Genomic DNA, 21125 nt, shown 5'->3' with positions numbered 1-21125 from the left:
GAGCCTGCACCTTTCCCTGGGCATGTGTGATGACTTTCCAAATGCCTCTGTGTATGTTGTTGTTGTTGATGTCCTAGTTCTTAAATATTGTATTCCAAAAGGGTAATAAAGGAAAAATAAAGAAGAAAAAAAGAGCAGGCTCCAAAAACAGGCACTGGCCCTTTAATTCCCCTGGAAGTTGCTTCAGCCAGAGAGATGAGGATTGTAAAAGTGCAAATGATGGTTGCAGCAATGCTGCTCACCTCTGTGTCTACACCTCCATAACCAGAAGCAGCAATTAGCAATCACAGCAAAGATCCCCATTATTTGGAGGACAGGGTCCTTACACCCACCTTGGCTCCTTCAAGCTTTTTGCAAGCTGCCTCAGGCACACATGCATAGCTGTTTGCCTGACTGGTGGGTGACAGCTGCTACTGAGCTAAGAGCTGAAATTAGCCAAAATCAACCACAATTTACCACCCAAGTCTTCCCCTGGATGTTGCAAGCCTTCAGTAGACACCACAGTTCCAAAATAGTTACATTTGAGAGATCCTGCCAGTGCAATTGTTGTCTAAATGGGGAGATGGATTCCTGATGCTTCTACGCTGCCATCTTCTTGAATGTCAAACATCAGAGTGCTTCTTAGTGCAGGGTTTGGATGTCTATGGCTGAAAAGCCAATGCCTTCATATTCTAGAAGAATGACACTGCCCAGGCCGGGCACGGTGGCTTACACCTGTAATTCCAGCACTTCAAGAGGCCGAGGCAGGCAGCTCACGAGGTCAGGAGTTCAAGACCAGCCTGGCCAACATGATGAAACCCCGTCTCTACTAAAAATACAAAAATTAGCCAGGCATGGTGGTGCATGCCTGTAATCCCAACTACAGGGGAGTCTGAGACAGGAGAATTGTTTGAACCCGGGAGGTGGAGGTTGCAGTGAGCCAAGATTGCACCACTGCACTCCAGTCTGGGTGACAGAGCAAGACTCTGTCTCAAAAAACAAAACAAAACAACAACAACAACAACAACAAAAATGACACTGCCCAAACCAAATCAGAAGAAGGAATTCAATTTAGGTTCTCACTCAAGAAGGCTATGTACTGTTATAATGAGCTGTTATTATGTTACAGATGAGGAAACTGAGAGTTAAAACAGTTAATAACTTACCTATTAAGGGTTCCTTAACTGCCAAATGTCAGGTCCTACTAATTCTAATATCTATGACCCCAACTAGTACTGTGCTCTTTTGTCACGGGATGGTTTCCTGGGGGTGGCAGGATGCAGGGAAGATTTGAGGACAGTATGTCATGACTATTAGTTGACCTAGGGAAGAAGCTTGTGCTCCCAGTAGTTGGGTCCTCTGAGGACAGGATATTAATTTGACAGTGCCTTCAGAGTCCAGTGGAGAGCCCATTCGCCCATCCTCAGCTCTCAATTTGGGTGGTGGTAAGGGGCTCTATGTTATCTCTGGAGAAGAGGATGCAGCTTCTCACTCCAGTAGCATAGCTGCTCTTGGGACCAGGGATGGAAGTGAAGGTGGTGCTGACCAATACCAGATCTGTCTCACAGTGATCATGCCCATGAGATCTCATTCTGCTCATCCTTCCACTGCCATCCCCTTTCCCAATCTTCCTCTGCAGTGACTCCTCCCAAATCTTTCTTACACTGTAATTAAAGCCCTCTTGTTCTCAAGGTTTATCCCAACTTCCTCCCTAAAAGTCTATCTTCTGGCTCTCCCTGAGTGCATTGACTCCCTCGCAGCCTTCTGGAGCAAGTCCTGCTAATTCTTCCACATTTATTTCCAAGTCCCACAAGCTCAGAGGAATGACTGGCTTTCTTTCCCTTCCCATTGCCCCGTTCAAACCATTATTTACCTTCCTTTCTGCAATTGCTCTCCTCACTTTAGGTACATACTACTTGGCTACACCTACCCTCCTGTGAGCTGCTATATGCCTCCATGAATCATTGTACACATGGGGCTCTGAAGCAAAAAGTGATGAAGTGAAGTAGGGGTCTGTGATGGACAGCATAGAATGCATTAATGGAAACACAAGGGCAGGGCATGTTGACTCACGCCTGTAATCCCAGCTCTTTGGTAGGATCACTTGAGTTCAGGACCAGCCTGGGCAACGTAGTTCAAGAGCAGCCTGAGCAACATAGTTCAAGACCAGCCTGGGAAACCAACCCTGTTTCTACAAAAAATAAGAAAATGATGTGGGCATGGTGCCATGCGCCAGTAGTCCCAGGTACTTGGAAGGCTGAGGTGGGAGGATCACTTGAGCCCAAGAATTGGAGATTTCAGTGAATATGATCACATCACTGCAATCCAGCCTGGGAAACAGAGAGGGAGCCTCCAAACACACACACACACACACACACACACACACACACACACACACACACACACACACACACACACACACACACACACACACACACACACACACACACCACACACACCACAAAGTGTCAAAGCCTGTCTTTAAATGTAATGTTGCCATTCTGCTGAAGCCAAGATAGCATGAAAAGAAGATTTATCACATGGAAAAGTTCCTACAGAATCATCAAGATTTGTCACTAAAATTTTAATCTATCATCTATATTCAATACAAATCTTAGAATATGGATGCTCACAACTTTAACCGAATATGGACTATGTTAGTAGACATTGAGGCTAAGAGAGATTAAGCTTATCCACGACCGTTCAATGACCCAGAATTTACTGAACACATACACCATAGAAAACTATTGAAGGAGACTGACGCCGTCTGATTTTTAAGTCATCTTCCAACTTTAATGGTGACCTCAGGGTGGAGGAAGCAGACCTGGGAATGCTTCCTCATAACCCCCACCCAGGGCACAGAGCTACTCAGCAGGACTCCTGTCTACCCAGAACTCTTTCTACTTTGTGATATTTTATGCTATTGTAATAAGGTAACAAGCATGTATTTATTAATACTAATAGTATATTGGTGTTCATAGTCCAAATACAACTTGAATTGCTTTTAGATTATATTTTTTGTCAAATTGTTGGTTTTTTGAATATGTCACTCCCACCAAGACAGGGTCATATGAACTCCCAGATTTATATTAGTTACATTTTAAGGCTTATTGTATGAGATTTTAGACCTAAGATATGGTGTTCAGCTGTATCTTGGATTAAAATAATAACTGTGGGCCAATAAAAGAATGCATCATCACTGTCATGTTATTGGATTTTTACAGCTCTGAAGTCAAGTGGATCCTATACAAACCAGAAAGACAGAGGAATATGAGGAGACCTCATCAGGATGGAAATCACAATTTTAAGGCAGATACATGTTTTTGGAAGATCAACCTTATGCAACATTGAGTTCATGAAAATGAGGAAGTCTAAAAGTAGGGTGACCAATCATCCTGGTTTGACAAAGACTGATAGATATTTCCTGGGGTGCAGGATCTTCAGTGCTAAGATGGCAAGTTGCAGAAAATGCACTGATAGTGGAAATCTAAAGTATACTCAGAAATATGTTGATCATCTTATCTAAAAGATGGTGACAGATTGTGGTAGCTAGTCTCCAAAGACGGTTCCCCAGTAAATTATACCTTCCTGAATCTGTGACTTTGTGTAATCCTATCCCCTTGAATCTGGGTTGACCTGTAGCTTTTATTTTTTTGAGACAGGGTCTCACTCTGTCACCCAGACTGGAGTGCAGTGGCATGATCATGGCTCACTAAAACCTCAACTTCCCTGGGCTCAAGAGATCGCCCACCACAGCCTCCCAAGTAGCTGAGACCACAGAGGTATGCCACCATGCCTGGCTAATTTTTGTATTCTTTTGTAGAGACGGGGTTTCACCATGTTGCCCGGGCTGGTCTTGAACTCCTGGGCTCAAGTGTTCTACCCGTCTTGGCCTCCCAAAGTGTTGGCGTTACAGGTGTGTGCTACCATGCCCCACCGTGTGGCTTATTTTTGACCAACAGAATATGACGGAAGCCGTCTTGGTGTGAAATCCAAGACTAGGTCATTAGAAACCTTACAGCTTCCACCTGGGTATCTTGGCCTATTTACTCTGAGGGAAGCCAGCTGCCATCTAAGTTCAACTACTTTAAAATCACCAGGCTCAAACTAACCATATGGGGAGCCTGTGTGGAAAGAGCGAGATGCCTGTGCAGCCGCCAGCTGTCCCAGCTGAAGCACCAGATGTATTAGTAAAGAAGCCATGTGGGACGTCCAGCCTTCAGAAGACGGCAGCCCCGCGAGAGACTCCAAGTGCAAATCACCCAGCTGAATCCAGTGAGTCCACACAATTATGATAACAAAAATAGTGGAATATCTGTAATCCCAGCACTTTGGGAGGCTGAGGCGGGTGGATCAGGAGGACAGGAGATCGAGAGCATCCTGGCTAACACGGTGAAACCCTGTCTCTACTAAAAATACAAAAAAATTAGCCGGGCGTGATGGCGGGCACCTGTAGTCCCAGCTACTCGGGAGGCTGAGGCAGGAGGATGACGGGAAGACGGGAGGCGGAGCTTGCAGTGAGCCGAGATTGCACCACTGCGCTGCAGCCTGCGCGGCAGAGTGAGACGCCATCTCAAAAAAAAAAAAAAAACAGTGGAATATTATTTTAAGCCACTAGTTTTTTCCTTAAAAATGCTGTGGTAAGCTCATGCTGAAGGCCTATTTCCTAACCTACGCACTGGAGACTTCTTCCGTACTCCTGTGCCTAGGGGAATGTGCCCGGGCTCTGGCAGAGTGCCCTGTGCTCATGCAGGTAGACGTTCCCGCTTCCCACTGCAAAGCCCACTAAGCAGCACGATGTCCTGCTCTTTTAGTTACGCAGGCACCAGAAGCCCAAAGGAGCAGCAGAAAAATACTGACACTAGAGGTAAGTCCGTTATGGGTAATTCAGTTCATAAAGCTCGCTTTGGAGGATTTCATTTCTCCATGTTACAATATGTTTTCTTTTGAGACACCTCTTTTCGGCAGGAAAATCCTGCCATCATCATTTCCCATTTGAATTCCGTGAGCTTCTACCTAGAGGCAAAATGGAAATGGGAATTTTATAATGAAAGAAGCAGACGGGGAGAGGAATCTGCCTTCTTCTTAACAAGCCAGTAAGAGGCACCGAAAATCTCAGACAGCTGCCAATGACAAGCATGCTCTTTCTCAGCGCAGCTGCTCTTTTACAAATCGTGGTAATATAAACAACGTAAAATCACCATTAACCGTTTCCAGAACATTTTCATCTTCCCAAACTTTCTTCCCAGAGGGTACAGAAACTCTGTACACTTTAAACAATAACTGCTCTTTCCTCTCTCCCCGAGTCCCTGGCCACCCCAGTCTACTTTCTGTCTCTGTGAGTTTGATTCTCTTTGGTACTCTATAAAGTGGAATCACACAGTATGTGTCCTTTTGTGCCCGGCTTCATTTAGCGTCGTGTCCTCAAGGTCCATCCATGTTGTAGCACGTGGCGGGACTTCCTTCCTTGTTAAGGCTGAATCATATTTCATTGTGTGGATGGACTACGTTTTGGCTATCCACTCATCTGTTGTTGGACATTGGGTTGCTTCTGCCTGTTGGCTGTTGTAAATAATTCTGCTAGGAGCGTGAAATGTGCAAATATCTCTTCAAGACCCTGCTTTCAATTCAAGCCACTGAATGTTGAGGTGGTTTGTTACATAGCAATTGACAACCAGATGTTGAGTCATGATTAGAGCATGCCACCAACATGGTACAAGGATGATGATCACTGAAGGAGAGAAGTGTGTTGTCCATGTGAGTGCATGAGGTCCAGCTGGAGAGATTATTACTTGACTTAGTGTCACTAGGACCTCTGCTTTGGAGTGGAAGCTCTCACTTCCCTGGGTGCCCAGGAAAGAGCATAAGGCAGGCAGGCTGTAGAGCAGCAGCAGTTTAAAAATTGCACTCATAGCTGTGTAACAACAAAAGAAACGACTATTCTGGATTTGCATTCAGATTGGGCAGACTGCTATAGCATTTCCTCCACCAGGATGGTCTGAGAGCCAAGCTTGGAAAATCAGACGCGATTGGGTCATCCAGTGCAGGACAGTTTAGCACCATGAATGGCTAATTAAGCTTGGATTCCATCACAAACTAGAGGGGATACATTTTCTTCTGTTGAAATTAATCAGGGCCGAGGAAGGAAAAAAAGAAACCATGGCCACCTTTTTGAAACAAGTCCAACAAACAGGTCAGAGGGAGGCTCCAGGCTGCAGGTGGGGATCTGGAAGTAAAGCAGGTGAGCGCTGCCCTCCTGAAGCTGGCCCCTGGCACCGGTGATGAGGGTAAGAGGTTTCCCAGCTGTTTAAAAGAAAACAGTGTGTCAGCCGGGCATGGTGCCTCGCGCCTGTAATCTCAGCACTTTGAGAGGCCAAGGCGGGCAGGTCACTTGAGGTCAGGAGTTCGAGACCAGCCTGGCCAACATGGTGAAACCCCATCTCTACTAAAAACACAAAAATTAGCCAGGCGTGGTGGTGCGCACCTGTAATCCCAGCTACTCAGGAGGCCAAGGCAGGAGAATCACTTGAACCCGGGAGGCGGAGGTTGCAGTGAGCCAAGATCGTGCCACTGCACTCCAGCCTGGGAGACAAGTGTGAAACTCCGTCTCAAAAACAAAAAACAAACAAAAACCCACGAAAAAAAGTGTATCAATACAAAAAATTTGAGGTATACTAAGGCCAACAGAGAGGATTAGGAGATAGTTTCGCACAGTTCCCAAGAGGAAGGTGTGCACCACACCACAGGGCCGCACGGGGAAGCAGGAGGCAGAGCGAGAGAGGGGCTGTGGACAAGAGCCTTTTTTTGTGGTTTCCATGGGAAGAAACAGGAAGGCAAAGTAAATAGGCTCAGGATTGGCCAGTTTGCTCATTTCAGCAGGCTCTGGGGTATAGGGGCTATCCCTAGTTGTCTGGTACCTGACTTTGGGTGATTAGGGAAAGTGGATAGTGGCCCAGCATGTGAGAGACCAATAAAGGAGGTGGTTGGGGTGTGGGCTCTGGATTGGTTGGTTTGTATTTGAAAAGTGCACCCCTGGGAGGAGGAGGACTCCTGAGGAATGGGGGGTGGCACAGAGGAGGTGACAAGGGAGGCCTAGGCTGAAGCAAAGCATATTGTTGGGTTTTCCAGATCAAGGAATGTTTGGTGTATGCCTGTAGGACAGATGTTAAAACATCGACTTTATAGACGCCAGAAACATGGTCAATACATCAAACTAAGGCACCTTTGCAGCGATGATGGGTGAGACTTAGAAAGAAGGCCATCATTTGCCCTAAATAGTATAGAAAATATTTTTATGAGAGTTGAAAGGAGGAACAAAAATCGAAGTATAAGGAGTCCTTGTAGACCAGCCTGTATCTAAGTTTCCCATTTATATGGCATTAGCAGAGGATATATATTCGAAATTTCCAGGGTCTCTACCAATATCTTGGTGGATTGCAAAGTATGTTAAAAGTATGAGATATATATATATATAAATATATATCTCAAAAAAATTGGACAATAATATCTTGGTGTATTTCTCAGGTCATGGTGGCAAGTCCTGCAGTTATCTTGTTGGAGGGTATGATCTGAGAAGTCAGTAAAGTGCATGTAAAGGTTGGTGATATTTGTGTGTAACCAAGGGGATGGGGTGGTTGTGGTGGTTACAGTTGAGGACAGGGCAGGAGGTCCTGGTGGAAAGCTGGAGGGTGGAGTAGAAGTCACTAGGGAGTGTATGACCCTCTCCCCAGGGTCCAAAGGATTCACTAACCTGCAGCAGCTGCCTCTTGGGGAAAATAATACTCTTCGTCAATTTTAGAATGACATTGAGAGTAGTAGCTTCTACCAGATTTTCCTTTAGGTGTGGAGGGGAGGGTGCATGTTTTGGCAGAGAGCAAGGAACATACCAGGATCATGGGCCAAGGAGACAGTAAATTCAGGAAACACAATAGAGTTCCTAATTCAAAAGAAGAAAAGCAACAAATGCCCATGTCCATTTTGTCAGCACCTTGAGAGTGTCACTGGGGTGGAGGCTTTAGTGTCCACGTGATGTATCTCTAATAGCGATGTCTTGGGCTAGGGTGATGTTGTCTAAGGTGATGTCATCTCCAGCTGCGAGTTTCTGAGGAATGTCATCTGGGATGTGGGTCTGAGGTACCCTGTGCAACTGCAGAAAGTTGGATGTGATTAAAATCTTGTCTGCAAAGATAGTGTGCAATGGCAAAGCTGTTGAGGTCCTCCTGGGTAGCCTAGAAAAGCTAAATTGTGACCCGTTAGAGGTGAAGGCAAACTGCGCTGAAAGGTTGTTGAAGGAGGCAATGAACAGAACGCAGTAGCCAAATCTGTAATGATAAAATACCAGTCATTGACTGGGTGGTGCTGATTATTTTAATAATACTGAATATTGCATATGGGGCTTTTCTTTTCACCAGGAACTTCCAATTTTCATTTTTTAAACATCATTTAACAAGAAAAACATTCAATCAAATTATAAAAAATTAGGTTGGATTAATTTACGATAAAATAATCAACTTGAAATATCAGCCCCTCCATTTAGGGCCAAGGAGGCCAATAGTTCCTGTTTAAACAGCAGAATTGCACAATTATTTTTACCTATATTTCATGACACACAAAAATAAAAGTCTTACAATTTCCACTGACACCCTCCCCTCCCTCCAGAGTAGAGTTCATACAATTGCATCTTAGATCAGTACTCAGGCTTTTAAAAATCATCCTACATTTTGAAATATAATACAACTACTCGGGTAACAAGAATACTTTTAAAACAATTCTTATAGAAAACAAATACCTTAGATAATTGTGTGGCACATAAGACTGCTCAAAGAAACAGCAAAAATGAAAAATAATGTACAAGAATTATAGTCCTTTGTTTATAGAAACCGTCCAAATAAAATATTTTCCCTGATTTTCCTTACTTCTTATAGTTTATTAGCAGAGATGAATTAGAAGAAGCAGAATGCACCATTTTTTGGTTCTTGGTTGTAGCTGCCAGCTTAGGAGTTCATGACTATAAATATCAAGCAAATATGATTATACTCACAAGTTCTGGAATGAGAAAAAAACCCAGATATCTCTAAAGTGTTTCTCCTTGCTTTCAAGGCATGACAAAAAAATCCACAGCAGTTTAAAGGATGGTGAAAGACGAAACATGGGCCCACTAAAATAGAGATTAATTTTACGTATTACACTCCTATGGTAAAAATTGTAGTAAGTATGATATTGTATTAAGTAACATTCTATAGTAAGCTGTTGGGCAAATACAGCATTTAACAGGTTCATTTACAGAACAGGCATAGTAGCCTTTAGAGAGAACATCTTATTTTCACACTCTTGAACATGTAACCTTTAAAAAAACCAAACGGAATATGTAATTTGTGACAGCTGGCCAGGCACTTAATTTGGGGAAAGAGAAGGATTTTGAGGTAAACTAGAATTATTTTTAGTAATCAAAAACATAGCCTATAAACCACATTTACACCACACTGAAGTTATTGAGCATTTGTCACTCCTCTGTGCCAAAATTCACACCTAAGTATAACTTTTTTTTTTGAGATGAGTCTCACTCTGTCACCCAGGCTGGAGTGCAGTGGCGTGATCTCCGCTCACTGCAACCTCCACCTCCTGGGTAGAAGCGAATCTCCTGCCTCAGCCTCTCAAGTAGCTGGGACTACAGGCACGGGCCACCACCATGCCCAGCTAATTGTAACTTCTTAAGAAGCTATTCAAAGAACATGCTCAAGTCTGAATTTTGGCCCCGCATATGGGGCTCTTTATGCATGGAACCACAGAACTAAAGTTGCAGTAATCCACCATCAGGCGCCATTTATTTTTTTCTATTTCCCCAGATTTTGACAAAATTGGATTGTCAAATGGAGAAGCAGTAAAGATAATCCTTCTAATTAATTAGGTTTTATATAGTCAGGTTTTTATTGATACATAGTAGGTGTACATATTTTGGGGGTAACGTGATACTTTGGTACATTCATATAATGTATAATAATCAAATCAGGGTAATTGGGATATCATCACCTTAAACATTTATCTTTTCTTTATGCTGAAAACATTCAAATTATTCTAGAAGTTGAAGCTGTTTTGAAATATACAATAGATTATTGTTTTCTAACGTCACTCAACTCATTTATGGAACACTAAATCTTATTTCTTCTTCTTTTTTTTTTAAGAGATGAGGTCTCACTATGTTGCCCAGGCTAGTCTTGAACTCCTGAGCTCAAGCAATCTTCCCACTTGGGCCTCCCAAAATGCTGAGATTACAGGCATGAGCCACCACGCCCGGCCTTCTTTCTTTAAAAGAAATTTGTGTGTGTGTGTATGTATGTATGTATGTATGTATGTATGTATGTATCTATCTATCTATCTATCTATCTATCTATCTATCTATCTATCTATCTATCTATCTATCTATTATCTATCTATCTATCTATCTATCTATCTATCTATCTATCTATCTATTGTTAGAGATAGGGCCTCACTCTGTCACCCAGGCTGGAGTGCACTGGCATGATCATAGCTCGCCTCAACCTCTCAAACTGAAGCAATCCCCCCACCCAGCCTCCCAAGTAGCTGGGACTACAGGCGTGCACCACCATGCTCAGCTAATTTTTTTGTATTTTTCGTAGAGATGGGATCTCACTATGTTGCCCAGGCTGTTTAAAGCTACATTCCTTCTGAAATTGATTTTTGTGGGTAGTTTAGGATATGTTTCCAGATTTTCTTTTTGCATATGGCTATCTAATTGATCTGTCAGGATTAACTTCTTAAATATATTTTTAATCACTAATCTATAGTATTTCCTTTGTCACAGATATGTGTCCACACATGTGTGGGTCTGTTTTTAGGCTCTGTTCTTTTCCATTGGTCTATTTTCTATTCTTGTTTCAACATTACTCCCTTAATTCTTGTAGCTTTATATTAAGTTTTTATATCTGTAAGTTAATTTCTTTTATTTAGTTCTTTCTTCTTAAGAATGTCTTGGCTTTTCTTGGTCCTTTTCACCTCATATAAATTTTAGATCAGATTTTCAATTTTCATATCTAAAACTCTGTGGGGAGTTTGACTTATTTAGTGTTAGTTTTTAATTGGATGTCAGAATGCTCCCTTTCTCTGTTTCCGGTTTTTATTATTATAATTATGATGTTTCATAGATGATAGCAGGATTACGAAATATCAGAAAGCAGGGACTCACAGCTTGCTTAACATGAGGTAATTGCTGTTTTCAATGTTCAAATTGCGAATTTGGTGGCATAAGGTTGTTCCTTTATACTGTAATTGGAAAACTTTGGGGCAGGACTCTAGGACTTACTTTTGACCCTCATTCCACCCCTTCCCTGCTCTTCATTGTTCTAAAAAATGGGGAAACAGGTTGATTGAACACATACTATTTAACTTTCATGAAAGCAGGAATGTGTTTGTCTTGGTCACTATTGTATTCCCAGCACTTAGAACAGTGCCTGGAATATAGTTGGTTCTCAATAAATATTAATTGAGTAAATGCCATGTTACATATTACCTTGCTTTGAAATTCTAAGACAAAACAGTACTAATAGCTTTTAAGTAATGGTGGCTTCCGGTAAGCTTCATACCAGTTTCTCTTGTAGTGTTACATATTTATTTTTAAAGCAACCCCTCATTTATTTAGATTAATGAAAACAAATGAAAATAAATACTGTATTGTGGGCCCACATTTCAGTGTTCTAGTGATATCAGGCAACCTTAAATTTTAACCACAAATAATTTTGATAAAAGAAACATGTGTAAACATCCCATAAACCAGGTGTGGATGTTCATCCAGACTTTGCAGGCTTAACCCAAACATCTGAAGCAGATTTAAAAAAATACAAGCTGAAGAGACGAGACTTCTCGATACCGGGGCAGTGATGTGCTTCAGAGACCTAGATAACAGGGGGCTTTGAAGGGCACGCTCCTAGGAAGGAGCTCCTAACTTCTCAGGCGTCAGTTTCTGCTTCTGTTGACTCAGAAAGGGGCTCCCAGTGGTATAACTTGAGCGTGTCCTGTGCCCACAGGTCTCCTGAGAAAGTGGACTGTGTCTTCTCACTGTCCGGGCCCAAGGAGAAGATGTTGGGCTGAAGGGAAGCTCATTTAGAGGGAGGCCTTTATCTCAGGAGAGAAATCAATGCGAGATCTCAGTCCAGCAGGAAGGAGAGTGACTATCTGAAGCAATCGGATGCTTTCTTTGCAGAGGGATTTGAATGTGAAACTGTAGGGACCATCAGCACTCGCTAGTCTGGACCGAAGCAGATAGCAGGCAGAGAAAGCAGTGGTAGAAGTAATGAGTCAGGACAAACCATGGCCAGGCAGCGGCTGAGGTGGCCGGGGCTCTGTGACAGCAGCCCCCCTCCTGGAGCAGCACATGCCAGCTCAGTGGAGGCAGCTGGTCTTGCATCTCAGAGTTGCCGTTGAAACCACGCCCGGGCTGCCTGTGAATGACCTTCCTTTCAGGCCCCAGCAGCCTGCTGAGGCTCTCTCTGTTCTTTCCCTCCTGTCTCCTAGGCTAACCTGGAAGAGCCTAATTAACACGCGTGTAAATTAAGATGTCCTCTGGCTCAATATTCTAGAATTACACTGAGAAAACTCATTAATTCAGACCACTCCTTCCACATTTTTAATTATTCAATTTGGATTAAGCTGGAGTTTATTTCGCTCAACAAAATTTTATTATAGATATAGCTCAAATTAAAAAGAGAGGGGGCAGAGGAATTACTTAAACTATTTAAGGGAACATGCTCTTAACATGTTAATTTTAAACTATTTATTAAAAATTCATGACACAAGGAACTTCAGTTAGGTAAAATGAATAGAATTGTTAAGCTTTTTGCTTTTTTTCAGCAAATATTTATTGTCCTTTCTTTGGGCCAGGTTCTGTGCTAAATTCCAGAACACAACATCAAATCAATTAAATAGGCATGATACGGTAGGTTAATTTAGAAATGAAAGTGCAACATAAGAAATATCTTGAAGTATTGTTTTTCACCACCTCCCCAAACATGTCTATATGCATACACATATACTAATATACATACATACATATGTCGGGGGGGGGGAAGGAAGGAAGGGAGGGAGGGAGGGAGAGATGGAAGGAAGGAAGGAAGGGGGGAAGGGAGGGAGGGAGGGAAGAAAGAAGGGGGGAAGGGAGGGAGGGAAGGAAGGAAAGAAGGAAAGAAGGAAGGAAGGAAGGAAGGAAGAGGGGAAGGGAGGGAGGGAGGGAAGGAAAGAAGGAAGGAAGGAAGGAAGAGGGGAAGGGAGGGAGGGAGGGAAGGAAAGAAGGAAGGAAGGAAGGAAGAGGGGAAGGGAGGGAGGGAGGGAAGGAAAGAAGGAAGGAAGGAAGGGAGGGAGGAAGGGAGGAGAAAGAGCCTTGCCTTGAAGCAGCTGGTGGGGGAGGCAGAGGAGTGTGTGACCGATCTCGCTGCTGTGATGCACGCTGAGCCAGAGGTGTGTGCAGGGCGTGTCACCTGGCGCTGAAGAGGAGATTCTTAGCCACCCTAGGGGAGGGTCCAGAGAGACTTCCTGGGCATCACTGGGGCTGAGGCTTAAAGGATGGATCTGGGTGACTAGATGGAGAGGAGAGGGCACCCCAGGAGAAGCATCTTCAGGCAACTACATAGAGTTCAATGGGACTGGACCCCCTGGGGTAAGGGTAGTGGGAAGCACAGCCAATTCTTGTGATTTCAGGTAGTTATGTTCTACGAACGTGCTTCAAACCCTGAACTAGCAAATACTGAGCTATTTCTCCTGGAGAAAGCATGGGTTGGGTTCTGTGAGCGTCTGGTCACAACGTTTTCATCAGCTGAAACACCATTTGTGTTACGTAGGTTTGTTTATCAACATCCTAGTAGAGCACGCAGGTCTCATCAGCATTGAGAACCTGCCCTTCCGCATAACTCTTTCCCTGTATAGCACTCAGCGGGTGTTTTTACAATTCTCCCACAGCCTCCTGATCTGCAGAACCCGCCTCGCCTGCCCTGCAGGTTTAACCTTTTTCACATTGTATCACCTTCTGGAACATGGGAGCCAGTCAGCGCCAGCTGAGAAGGGCTTGACATTTTCCTGACTGTAAACTTCTTTGGCTTTCAGACTCACAACAATGTTGCTACCACACTTTTTGAAAAAAAAAAAATCATTTATTGTCAGTCTTTGCATTGCTATAAAGGAACACCTAGGCTGGGTAATTTATAAAGAAATGTTTATTTGGCTCTTGGTTCTGCAGGCTGTACAGGAAGCATGGTGCCAGCATCTGCTTCTGCTAAGAGGTTCAGGCCGCTTCTGCTCATGGCAGAAGGCGCAGGGGAGCCGGCGAGTCACATGGTGAGAGAGGAAGCAAGAGAGAGAGGAGGAGATGCCAGGCTCTTTTTAACAATCAGTTCTCATGGGAACTCAGAAGAGCGAGAACTCATTCATTACTGCAGGGATGACTCTGAAGCGGGTGGCCTGCCCCGCCACACCTGTGGGTATTTCTAGTCGGGTGGGACGAGAGACTGAGAAAAGAAATAAGACACAGAGACAAAGTATAGAGAAACAACAGTGGGCCCAGGGACCGGTGCTGAGCATACCAAGGACCTGCACCGGCACTGGTCTCTGAGTTCCCTCAGTTTCTATTGATTATTATTTTCATTATTTCAGCAAAAAGGAATGTAGTAGGAGAGCAGGGTGATAATAAGGAGAAGGTCAGCAAAAAACATGTGAGCAAAAGAATCTATGTCATAATGAAGTTCAAGGGAAGGTACTATGCCTGGATGTGCACGTAGGCCAGATTTATGTTTCTCTCCACCCAAACATCTCAGCGGAGTAAAGAATAACAAAAGCAGCATTGCTGCAAACATGTCTCACCTCCCACCACAGGGCGGTTTTTCTCCTATTTCAGAATTGAACAAATGTACAATCAGGTTTTATACGGAGACATTCAGTTCCCGGGGGCAGGCAGGAGACAGTGGCCTTCCTCCATCTCAACGGCAAGAGGCTTTCCTCTTTTACTAATCCACCTCAGCACAGACCCTTTACGGTGTCGGGCTGGGGGACGTCAGGTCTTTCTCATCCCACGAGGCCGTATTTCCGACTATCACATGGGGAGAAACCTTGGACAATACCTCGCTTTCCAGGGCAGAGGTCCCTGCGGCTTTCTGCAGTGCACTGTGCCCCTGGTTTATTGAGACTAGAGAATGGCGATGACCTTTATCAAGTGTACTGCCTGTAAACATGTTTTGTTAACAAGGCATGTCCTGCACAGCCCTAGATCCCTTAAACCTTGATTTCATACAACACACGTTTTTTGTAAGCTTCAGGTTGGGGCAAAGTGGCTGGGGCAGAGCTACAAATTAACAACATCTCAGCAAAGCAATTGTTTAAAGTACAGGTCTTTTTCAAAATGGAGTCTCTTATGTCTTCCCTTTCTACATAGACACAGTAACAGTCTGATCTCTCTTTCTTTTCCCTATATGACTCCAAGCCATTCATGAGGGACCACATTCCATGACCCAAACACCGCCCACCAGGCCCCATCTCCCACACTGAGGATCGCATTTCAACATGAGACTTGGATGGGACAGACATCCAAACTGTATCAGACATCATCTCACGAATCCACAAATTTAGCTGCTTTTCCTTCTTTTCTGTAGTTTCACAACCTACTATAGAAGCACTTTCTAGAAGGGCCTGCAGAAGTGCATTTCCTCTTCCGTGGCCTCGATGTACCTGGCTGTTGATTCATTAACACTGAACTTACTGCCAACAGCACTACAACTCGCGCTGAAGGCAGCTCATCCAGCACAGGTACTGTCTCCACAGGCACATCGCAGCCTCCTGCACTCAGAGACAGTAGACAGCACTTCAGCACCGTGCCTGGGGGCATTTTAAACAGCAAAATCACCAAAAGAAGAACAAAAATGCAAAGCATGGCTCTGGATAGACAGCAGGAAAGAGCACTTGTTTATAGTGTGAGCTAGGACAAGAAGGCAGAGAGGTCACCTTGCTTCACCTCAGCTGGGAACAGGTGCCTTGGACTACTCAGATTTTTTCCCTGCTCTGTACAAGTCTCTGAATGACCGTGAAGCCACAAGTATTGATTTGGTTTACAAATACATTTTAGTGAAGAGGTGAATTTGCAGATATGGAATCCAGAAATAATGAGATCAGACGGTAAGGCTGGAGAGGAAGATGGAGAGGCTGCTGCCAAGTGAAAAGTCTGGCTCTTGTCCCAGAAGCTGTGGACGGCCACTGGAGTGTTTCAAGCAAGGGAGTGGCTTGATCCATGTTGTAGGAACAGAACCTTTTCTCAACTTAAGGTGTGGCTTGAAGAGAGGAGGATGGGAGACTGGTTAGGAGATGGATGTATCCAGGCCAGGATGAGGGTGGGTGAACGGAGCCAGGGGTAGAGGTCCTCAGGGGAGCTGAGCTGAGAGCCCTGTGAGTCTCAGGTCCTGGCAATGGGGCGGCAGTGAGCGGTGAGGGGGAGGCATTGAGGACAGCACCAGGGACCCGGCTGGGGCACATGCTGGGGTGTAGGGCAGTGGTCAAGGGCCCTAGCCTTGGAGTCAGACACCCCTGATTTTAAATCCAGTCTCCACCACTGGCGGGCTGTGTGGCTTAGACATGCCCCTCCACTTCCCTAAGCCTAGTTGTTTCATGTGTAGTATAAAGATTCCGTGTGGCAGGAAGAACACACCCCCGGGAGTTATTCTGAGATTCAAATGAGTGCTGGTGCTTTTCACCTAAACAAGGAAAACGGGGAGAGAAACAGTATGTGGGGTGGGAGGGAGAAGGAGAGGAGTCTGTCTGGGCGTGGGGAGTCGGACGTGCCTCTGGACACCCATGGACAAATATCCTGAGGCCGTCTGATGTTTTCCCGGGGCCACGGGAGTCGGGGAGGGGAAGCTGGGGCGGAGACACAGACTCGGGCATTACCAGCAGGCAGGAGGCTGCTACCGCCATGAAGAGGGGGCAGTGCCAGGATCAGAGGGCCGGGGTAAAGCCTGCGGAATTCCCACATTTCAGAAGAGGCTGGGAAGGAGGTCAAGGAAGAGCAGCAGGAGGAGGAAACGCAGAAGGGTGTGGAGGGACGGCAGGGGAGGCGGGGAGGAGGAATTCCAGGAGGGAGTGGCCGGGGTGACTGTTCTGAAAGCATGGACTGGAAGCCACAGCACATTTGGGCTGCAAGGAACCAGAGAGATCTTTTAGTCTAATCCTCTTTTAGTCTCCATCCCCGTCCGGATGAAGACAGCGAGATTCAAAAGCAAAGTCAGTTGTACTGTGACTTCATAGCAGGATACCCTAACTCCTAATTCATAACAAAACTACAGACATTCTCAATTCAAACTTCTTCCTATTCAGTCACACTGGACTTTCTCCCAATGTGACAAAATTATTGAGATTTTATTGACTTACTGAACAACTGTGGTCTTTGCCATATACTAAGATGCTCTGTAGTCAGACTGCACCTCTGAATCTATTTTTATTGTACATTTAACAAATTTTGCTGTAAACAATAAGTTTAAAGACAATAGTCATAACTCATTAAACTGTATCTTTTCTTGTAATCCCAGCACTTTGGGAGGCCGAGGCGGGTGGATCACGAGGTCAGGAGATCGAGACCACGGTGAAACCCCGTCTCTACTAAAAATACAAAAAAATTAGCCGGGCGTGGTGGCGGGCGCCTGTAGTCCCAGCTACTCGGAGAGGCTGAGGCAGGAGAATGGCGTGAACCCGGGAGGTGGAGCTTGCAGTGAGCCGAGACTGCGCCACTGCACTCCAGCCTGGGTGACAGAGCGAGACTCTGTCTCAAAAAAAAAAAAAAAAAAAAAACTGTATCTTTTAATTTTAATGTTATTATACCTCAATGAAACTCAATTTTAAAAAACAGTGAAAAGCTGAGCTATTAAAACTAAAAAGTAATTATTTGCTAATTTGTATACAGAGACCGAAGAAATAGAAGTACAGGAATATTTGGAACTTGCTCCTTCTTACAGCCTTGAGGGAACCGCTTATCCCTTATTACGTCTTGGTTTCCCTCAGTGAAACCAGAAAATATTATCTTGCAAGACTGCTTATAGTTAATTAATATGTATGAAGTTCTTGAATCTAAATATTAAATACTTGATGATATTGTCTGGTAAATATTATCTAACTGCATTTATAAATACTAGCATTTTTACAGCCTAGTTGTAATTACAAAATATAGCCCATTTAAAATGTATACAAATATATGAATATATATTTTTTCCTATGAAAGTAGGAAAAGAAAGTCAAAATTATGCAAGAACAAAGTAGAAAAATATGCCTCTCATATAAGATTGAGTGTTTCCATTGATCAATATAATTTTTAAAATGTTGTGATGATTCTTTTTTTCACTTAATTGGTTATGTCATTTGCACTCTACCTAACTGAGATACTAATAAATTGTATATGACGTAAATAACAGGAAACAAAAAGAACTGCTGGCCTTATTCATAGTTAATAAAGAGAACCAGATGATGAAATTGTCTGAAAATAAGCCATTTTGTTTATTAAAAAGTGACTTCTGCTCCAGGGATCCAAGTAATAGAGCTTTGTATTTTCAGAGGGAACGCTGCCATAAATCAGGGTATCACAACCTCAGCACTACTGAGGTTTGGGGCAGCTGGATAATTCCATTGTGGAGGCTGTCTTGTGGGCTGTGGGAGGTTTAGCAGCATCCCTGGCCTCTGCCCACTAGATGCCAGTAGCACCCCCTCCCTCATTTGTGACAACCAAATGTCCCCGGGGGGCAAAATTGCCCCCAGTTGGGAAACACTCCTATAGATAGTGTGTCTTTGTCGGGGTGGGTGTACTTTTACATGTACAGGGGATGGGCCCATAGGTTTGGCAGTAAGTCCTGGGGTTCCAAATTGGCATTTCCCAGCAGCTGGGCTGTTGCGACAGCCTTCAGTCGCTTGGGCCTCCAGGCAGAAAGCGGAGGTGCAATAGGGGCTGTTTGCATGCTGCCTTGGCAGAGTTGGGGTGACAGGCACATCTCATGTGTTCACAGACACTGCCAGACCCTCTCAGAGCTCATGACTTGCCTCCCCTTTCCCTGCAGTTAGGGAGCCTTTTTTCTTGCCCTCAATTCTCCAAAATAACCCAAAAGGTTTTCTTTATCTTTAACTCTCTTATAAACATGTTGACACTTCACCAAACAAAAACCTGATAAAACATATTCTGAGTTTTCTACTTTCCTACATAAAAACTTAAAAACAACAGGCTGCAGGAAAGAATGTGTAGAGAAGATACAGGAAGTGACATCATAAAGCTGGGGGAGACTTTAGAGCTGAGCTGCTCTTGGCCACGCGGCACACGGTCCCAGTGCTGTCACCATGTGTCCTGCGTGGCTCCCATGTGGGACGGCACAGACAGAACATTTCTATCGTTACAGGAAGTTCCACCAGATGGCACAGTCTCCAGGGACATCTAGCACAGGCCTTACTTTATAGGGGATTAATGAAGTCCTAGAGATATTTATGTTCACCCGGCTGAAGAGAAACATGAGCTCAGGGCAGAACCAAGACTGGGAACCAGCCCAGTTAACCCCACGCTGTGGTCTCTCTCACACACAACTGCCTTGTGGCACGTCCACACCTGGAATGCCACATGGGGTTTTGGCCATCGTAGCCTAAGAATGAGGGTCAGATAGGTAATTAAGAGAATGGACCAACTCTAAATAAAATTTTAGTCCAGTTCAGTAACCATGTCTCGTCTACCTGCCATGTACCAGAACTTAGTCTGGTTATGAAGTTGAAAACAAACAACAAACAAACAAAAACCAAGTAGATCCCTGTCCTAGTAGGGCACACAGACTGGGAGGCACTCACTCTCAATCCCATGTAGCCATTGCAGAGATAAAGATGAGCCCAGGGTCCAGCCTGGGGTGGGGAAGGTGGGGAAGGCGTGCTCGCTAGAGGAGATAGCACCCCTGTAAATAAGGCAAGAAAGGAGCTGGGATGGAGGGAGCTGCAGAGCCCAGCACACAGGGGAGCAGACGGGAGGGTGGCCTGATGATTCCCCTGACTGTGGCTTCGTTCCACTTACCTGGCTGTGCCCGGCCACCCCATGTAAAGGTCCCTCCTCAAGGCAGCATGTTTAGGGCACCGTCTCCACACAGCTTCCCTTCCCATCTTGCGGCCCCGCTTCTCATCCTCCACACCCGTCTTGCTCAGTGACGCTGCGCTCCACGCAGGCTTATGCTTCTGGGGCCTGAGAACCAGCCTCCACTCTTCTCTCTCACACTCTATATCTAGCCTGTTGGCACACTCTATTCCTTTTTTTTTCTATAAGTTCTAAAACCTGCTTCATCCATCCTCACGATTATCTTTGTCCCGGCTCCCATCATCTTTTTCTCTTTCCCTCTCTTCTTTTTACTTTTTATTTTCTTTAAGAGATAGGATCTTGCTGTGTTGCCCAGGCTGGAGTGCAGTGGTGTGATCATAGCTCACTGCAGCCTTGCACTCCTGAGCTCAAGAATCCTCCCGCTTCAGCCTCCTCACTAGCTGGGACTATAGGCATACTCCGCCATGCCGAGCTATTCTTTAAATTTGTTGTAGAGGTGGGGTCTGTGTTGGTCTGACTGGTTTTTGAACTCCTGGCCTCAGATAATCCTATTGCGTTGGCCTCCCAAAGCACAGACTACAGATGAGCTGTGATGCTTGGTCTTCTTTTTACATTTAAAAAAACTGAGATATAATTCACTGCCATAATATTTATCCTTTTAAAGCATACAATTCAGTAGTTTTTAGTGTATTCACAAAGTTATAGAACCATCACCGCTATCTTATTCCAGAACATGCCATCACCCCAAAAGAAGCCCCATATCCATGAGCAGCCACTCCTCATCTCCCCTTCCCCTCTCCCTGGCAACCACAAATCTCCTTTTTTTCTCTCTAGGTGTCTCTGTTCTGGACATTTCGTATAAATGGAATCCAACAATATGTGGTCTTTTGTCACTGGCTTCTTTCAATCAGCAGGTTTTCAAGTTTGTTGAAAGGTTTCCATGTTGTAGCACACATCAGTGTCATCACTTTATTCCTTCTTATGGCTGGACAATATCCTCTTGTATGGATATAGTGCTTTTGTTTATCCATTCATGGTTACATAACAGTATGCTTTTGTT

General features: G+C 44.4%; 1 long non-coding RNA gene across 1 annotated transcript; it reads right to left on the bottom strand.

Moving 5' to 3' along the window:
* Positions 1-7136: 7136 nt before the first annotated feature.
* On the bottom strand, positions 7137-20272 carry LOC116460370 (uncharacterized). The gene is made up of 2 exons (XR_004245781.2): positions 20048-20272; positions 7137-8207 (listed from the first exon to the last, which is right to left on the bottom strand). It is a non-coding gene; the product is annotated as an uncharacterized LOC116460370 (long non-coding RNA).
* Between the last annotated feature and the right edge of the window lie 853 nt (positions 20273-21125).

This window comes from Hylobates moloch, unplaced genomic scaffold (assembly GCF_009828535.3).
Source record: "Hylobates moloch isolate HMO894 unplaced genomic scaffold, HMol_V3 SCAFFOLD_20, whole genome shotgun sequence".
In the NCBI taxonomy this organism is placed as follows: Eukaryota; Metazoa; Chordata; class Mammalia; order Primates; family Hylobatidae; genus Hylobates; species Hylobates moloch.
This window is presented reverse-complemented; position numbering and strand designations above follow the sequence as displayed.